Genomic DNA, 7,237 nt, shown 5'->3' on the forward strand with positions numbered 1-7,237 from the left:
CTGACACTAATTGTAAGTTTGGGAGGTTCTTTCTTGCAAGAAAGACCCAGAGAACTCACTAACAGCTGTTATACTTGCAGTTATGGTTTATTACAGGGAGCAGATACAGAGTAAGTCAGCTAAGAGAAGAAATGCATATGGCAGCATCTGGAAGAATAACCTATGTGGAGCTTCCAGTTGTCCTCTTCTCATGGAGTCAGCACAACCTTCTTCTCTCAGCATTGATGTATGACCGTACATAGGGAGTAGTGTCAACAGGAAAGTTCTACTGAGCTTGGATATCCAGAGTCCTCATAGGGGTTCTATCTAGTAGAAATGGCTGACTGCAGAAGGAACTGATCCTAGTTTTCAGCCCCTCAGGAAGTCAAGATGGGTGATCCAAAGCCCTCACTGTACATCACCTTATTGGTGTGACTCAGAACATACAGGTTAAATCACATTGGTGTGACTCCGAGCCCCTACCCTAAATCATATTGCCCCAAGGCAAATGAAGACATTCCTCTCAGGCATGACATTCCAAGGCCTCAGTTACCTTCCAGAAGCCAAGGGTGAAGACTAAACCTTTTTGAACAAGGTTAAATTCTTTACTACACAAATATAATTTATTTAATTATAAGTTTATATAACTTAATCTTTAATAATGACTATGTTTAACATCTGGCTTTCAAAATTCCGGAAAATTTTACAACAGCTCTTGAGAACTATTATAAATTGCTTCCAGCATGGCACTAGTTAAAATGGAAACAGAGAAGAGAGATCCATGAAAGGAACAGGGATATAAAACAATACAATTGGAGAATATATTTGCAGGAAAAAGAATTTAGAAGAGATGTGCTGCTTAAAAAGAACAAAATGATCAATAGTTAAGTCCAATACATAAGGTCTCAAAACTGTCTTTTCTTCACAAATAATATGTTTTGCTGATCAAAGGACAAAAAGTCTATGCAAGATTGTTATAGTGAAGGAGTGGTAGGAATAAGCTGGATATAAAGGTTGCTTGCTTTTTGTTTAATTTTCATGGGAGAAGTTTAATAACTTGGGCATAGGATGTATAAGAAAATCTAATGTAAATTTGACAGACGAAATATATTGTAATCCTGATTTTAAGAACTGTCCCAACGTAACTTACAAAGATCATAAATAATCAAATGGAGATAGTAATATTTAACTCCTTATGTAAAAACATATTAGGAGATAAACTATGTAATCTAAGGGGTCAAAACAGCTGCCAATGCCCACATCTCTGTCCTCCAAGGTGAGAAATTCTTCTATCAGGTGTTTATTCTTCTAGCATTCTAAGCAGAAGAGATTTTTAAAAAGAGAACTTTGTCATTTGTTTTTCTCTTTAAAGTAGGTCCTTGTTATGGGACTAAACCAACCTTTATGATGTTGACCCACAGAAGTAGAAACTATAGAAAATTAAGGTGCTAATAAAAGGAAATAGTGCCCCTGAAGGAAAAGAGAGAAAGGGACACTAAAATCAAAGTGTATTAAATGGTCTAATAAAGGATAATGGGAGTCTTCATTTGCAAACCATTTTGTATATATGAGATTATTATTTTCATCATACATAAGATAAATGTATCATACATAAGATTTTTCCTCCATTGATTCTTGTCAAAATCCAATTAACTCACATGCTTTTCATGTTTTGGTCTTTCTTGTACTTTATATTTTTCAACAAAATGAGTTGTTAAATAGTTTGACAATTAAAAGTGCCATTTGGGGGCACCTGGGTGGCTCAGTCATTAAGCGCCTGCCTTCGGTTCAGGTCATGATCCCAGGGTCCTGGGATTGAGCCCTCCATTGAGCTCCTTGCTCCGCAGGAAGCCTGCTTCTCCCTCTCCCACTCCCCCTGCTTGTGTTCCCTCTCTCGCTGTCTCGCTCTCTGTCAAATAAATAAATAAAATCTTAAAAAAAAAATAAAAGTGCCATTTGTATTATTTATTGACAGAAATATGACCAATGGAGTCATGCAGAGTAGGGTTAACAAGAGATTAAGCTTGAACTGGTGAATTACTTAATTTTGGGTATTTGACACCTCAATATACAATGAAGATATTAGGATTTGTATTATATCACTCAATATAATAATGCACACAAAAGCATTTTAACATTATTTTGACAGATACATGGCAGGTATGTGAATAAATTAATGTAGAATATTATCTAGCTTTTCTATAATAATTCATTTTGGTTCCTTTGTTAGTGATTCTTCCTTCTTTGCTGATATGACAACTGAGGCACAGCTTTTTTCCATATAATTATCAAGGAATATCTGCATGTGTACAGGTGTAAACTTAGCTAAAACCCCCTTTTGTAGAGTGTGGTACAGGGTCTTGCATATTTGGATATGTCCAAAGGTCTTCTTGGTAGCAACTCTGCTAATTATCTCTACTGTAAATTGATATTTAAGAGATGAGTATGTTCATTAAAAATAATGACCTGCTGTATATCCTATTTACAGTCCCAGTGTTGTCTAATATATATTTAAGGATTTGGTCAATTACTGTTTGATTTATTAAGATGACATAGTATTTTATAATTAATTTTGGGGGTAAAAATCTATTCTATTGCTAAATTGCATGGAATGTGGCATAATGATGCATGAGGCCTCAAGTCCAGCTTGGCCCTTTAGTAGCCATACGACCTGGTCTACTTACTCAGGCTCTCTGGCTTATGTTTCCTTATCTTTAAAATAGGCTAATACTTATTTCATGCAGCTCTAGAGATTTACAAGAAGTTTTACATAAAAAGCTTAGCACAGCTCCTGACTTTAAGTTAGCCCTCAATAAATATTAATTCTCTCCCGACCCATCATTCTCCAGAAATTGAATTATATGCACGCATTATAGGCAAAGTAATTAATAGCTGGTGCTGCTAACATCTTAAAAGTGTTAGTTACAGGGACGTCTCATATTCTATAAATGCCAGAGGATAACAACATCTTTAAGGCAAATGTGCTCAAATAACTTGTGACAGCAATCTTACTACCAGCAAATAAATTATAATAGTAGTAATTTCCCTATGAAATTGGAAACCTTTTCATAAGAGAACAGTTCTTTTATCTTTAACTTCATAAATCACAGTATATAATGTGCTCTCAACTTGAAAATAAAGATGTACTTTGGTAGATGTTGAAATTTACAACGTTGTTATCTGCAGCACTAGAAAAAACTCCACTTTAGGGAAATCTGACTGCAGTTTTTTCAGTGGGACTAACTACTTTTGTCTACATAAAAAAAATGTGAAAATTATGTTATGAAATCTCTCTGGTATTTGGTTTTCAAGGTACTTTCTGACCTCAACTGATTATTGGTGATGTCAATAGTGTTTTACTGTCTGTACATGGCATGCTTCTAAATAATTGAATAGTCCTTATGCTGTTTTTGTTCATACCATTATTTCAAATAACTAGATTCCATACATGTCACTGATGCCAGAAGCTCATTTTGTTCTCCTGAGAATAAAATGTGCCATTGCCTTCCACAGATTAAAAGGACTCTTTACTCTGGATGCGCCTCTGACAGACTGCTTGTAATATTGGTCATGAATAGGGATTTTTATTTTTATTTTATTTTTTATTTTTTTAAAGATTTTATTTATTTATTTGAGAGAGGAAGAGAGAAAGACAGAGCGATCAAGCAGGGGGAGGGGCAAAGGGAGAGGGAGAGAGGGAATCCCAAACAGACTCCATGGGGAGCAGGGATCCTGATGCAGGGCTCGATCTCAGGACCCTGAGATGATGACCTGAGCCAAAGTCAGATACTTAACTGACTGAGCCATCCAGGTGCCACATGAATAGGGATTTTAAAATAATGATTTAAGAAAATACATACAACTTGATTATATTTTGAATTTTATATTTTTTTCTATTTTCCATTTTTGGGGATAACTTAAAAATAATGCTATTTGCCTAAAAGTATATTAATGAGCATTTTTTATTTGGTAGTAATATCTTCAGAGCCCTCAGGAATGAAAGATTGTGTCACACCACCAAATCATCCATCCAGACTTGCCTGAGTGAATGGCAGAGAGTAAAGGAAGTTTAGCATAGCTAGCAGATAAAGGAGAGGACAAGTATTAGCTTCATTCCCAAGATCAACTGCAATGACAGAGGTCATTCATTTCCCTAACCTCCCCTCTACACTTTCTCTCAGGAAAAGAAACCAATGAGAACCCTGAAGGAATGGCTTTCCAAACCTAAAAGGAAAATTAGGTCTTTACAGTGGAGCCACACAGATTTCTTTTAAAGAGAATCTGCTGCTGTGGTCATGGTTGATCAACAACTCAACTCCCACTCTTTGATCCATCATTGTATTTACACTGAGGCCACATTTTCCTTGGGCTGCAATGTAATGAAGCATGGCAGTATATTAGTGCCAGCCCCTTGTTGCCAGGTGAGAGATTTCTTAAATGGGAAATTTGCTTTGGGATCCCTCATCAGCCTGGCCAGAACATACTGCAATAAGGCCCTTTCTATTCAATCATCATTTTCTTCTCTGCTTTTACAAATGAAGACCTGCATTGTGCTTTGAAGCCTTTCTCTGTCTACTCCTGCTACCTTTATCTTTATATTTCATAAGTCGTTTCCAAATAAATTTCCTGCAAATCAAATCCTGTCTTGGCCTCTGCTTCTTGGAGGATTCCAACTGACACAGAGGTCATCAGTACCACTATGTGCTACTTTTGTTTATTATATTTTTCTATGTACTGCAGAATAGTAAAATGTGTTGTTTACATGTCTGTATCCCTACTGGACAAGGAGGTTTTAGGCTATTTGGTAATTAGGGATGGGCCTAACATAAAATCTAACATATACTATGTGAGTAATACATGTTTTTTGGATAGAGTTTTATTAAATTTATGTTCTTCACATCACATGTCTATATCAAGTTCAGCATTTACCAAATTGTATAATTATTGATTAGCCTCTCTCCAATCACACTACTAAGCTGTGAGCCATTCAGAGTAAAAATAATTCTTATTCATCTTTGTACTCTCATAAAGCCACATTGTAGAAGCTAAATAAATGCATAAAAAAGCTAATTTTATTTATTTTAAATGCTAATGACCCATATGAAATAACATAAAATAATAGCATAAATTAATGATAAAGTCATTATTTCATAATATTTGGGTATTTATCAAATATAAAAAGCAAATAAAAAACCCAAAAAACAAGTAACCCAATTTAAAAATGGGCAGAAGATATAAACAGACATTTCTCCAAAGAAGACATACAGATGGCCAACAGACACATGAAAAGATGCTCAACATCATTCATCATCAGGGAAGTGCAAATCAAAACTACAATGAGATATCACCTCACAACAGTCCGAATGGCTAAAATAAAAAACATGAGAAACAACAGGCATCAGCAAGGATGTGGAGAAAAAGAAACCCTTGTGGACTGTTGGTGAAAAGGCAAACTGGTGCAGCCGCTGTGGAAAACAGTATGGAGGGTCCTCAAAAAATTAAAAATAGAACTACCATATGATCCAAGAATCACACTACTGGGTACATACCCAAAAATACAAAAACACTAAATCAAAGGGATTTATGTACCCCTATTTTCACTGTAGCATTATTTATAATTGCCAAACTATGGAAGCAGCCCAACTGTCCATTGATAGATGAATGGATAAAGAAGTGTGAGATACACACACACACACACACACACACACACACACACACACACAATGAAATATTATTCAGTCATGAAAAAGAATGAAATCTTGCCATCTACAACAACAGGTTGGAGCTAGAGAGTATAATGCTAAGCAAAACAAGTCAGTCAGAGAGACAAATACCATATGATTTCACTCATATGTGGATTTTAAGAAACAAAATAAATGAACAAAGGAAAAAAAGAGAGAGAGAAACAAACCAAGAATCAGATTCTTAAATATAGAGAACAAACTGATGGTTACCAGAGGGGAGATGGGTGGGGAAGGGTTAAATAGGTGATGGGAATTAAGAGTACACCTATCATTATGAGCACTGAGTAATGTATAGAATTGTTGAATCACTATATTGTACACCTGAAACTAATATAACACTGTATGTTAACCATACTGGACTTAAAATAAAAAACAATAAAAAACTGCCAGATTTTAGAACTTATTCAGTTGCATCTCCTGACATTTTAGGAAAAAAACTCATGAGAAGATAAAAAGCAAGCATCCCTAATTGATTAAAATAAGAATAAAAGTACAATGGTGGTTCTTAAAAGGTTACCTCTGGTCACTGGATGCTCTTGAGGGTTGCTTTAGGTAAAATAGATAATTTCTTTATTGATTTAATTCATTCATCATAACAATATTGAGCATCTCCTAAGTGCTAACCACTAAATTAGACACCACAATATTTTCTTATAGTAAAATATAATTATATATAATGGGTCACATTTAAACATTTCTTTTTTTATTGATAATTTATTATGTATTATTTATTGCAGCTTTTTTATAATTATTTATTAATATATATTGATACATATTTTAAAAGACAATTTCATAGATGTTAACTTCACATATTAATATTTATTTTATTTATTCTCTTAATATTTATATTATTTATTCTCTTTCTCTATTGGTTTCTCTTCTCAAACACAAAAAGCAACAGCAATAAAACAAAGAAACTAAAAAATTAAAAGGTCATAGCTCCCTTAAATAAGGACAAAGTATTTCTTTGATTCTTTCTAACAAATTACAACCTTATTGTTGTTCTTGCTGTCACAATTAAGTGTTTTACCTTACTGGCCTTAACTTCTCATAGTTCCTTATTGATAAACTATCAATTGGGCAGCCATTATTCCACGGAAGCTATTCTTTCAAAGATCAAAAACAGCTGCTGGTGTTGAAAATTTCCTACCATGAGACTCTGTGACACAGGAACATGTGATCTATGAAGTGGGAGGAGGAATATAATTCACTAGAGAATGTCTCAAAATGAAGTAAAACATTTGAGAATAAAATAGATCAGGTTAAAGAAACTAGGAAATGAAAAAAATAAAAAGGAAATGATTAAATTAGAGGAGGCGACAATAGAAGTTAAACTCTAACATCAGTATGGTAAACCCAATCCAGCTCTTATTAGCCATCAATTTGAACAATAAATAAATAGTAAAAACTTTTTTAAGAAGAGCCATCTCTGTGAGCAGGGTGTATTTAGCAGCACCGGATAGAAACAGCAAAAGCACCAGGTGTAATCCAAATACTATCTTTTCACTACCTAG

This window comes from Callorhinus ursinus, unplaced genomic scaffold (genome assembly GCF_003265705.2).
Source record: "Callorhinus ursinus isolate GAN/ISIS: 27379988/994484 unplaced genomic scaffold, GSC_fseal_2.0 scaffold14, whole genome shotgun sequence".
Lineage (NCBI taxonomy): Eukaryota > Metazoa > Chordata > Mammalia > Carnivora > Otariidae > Callorhinus > Callorhinus ursinus.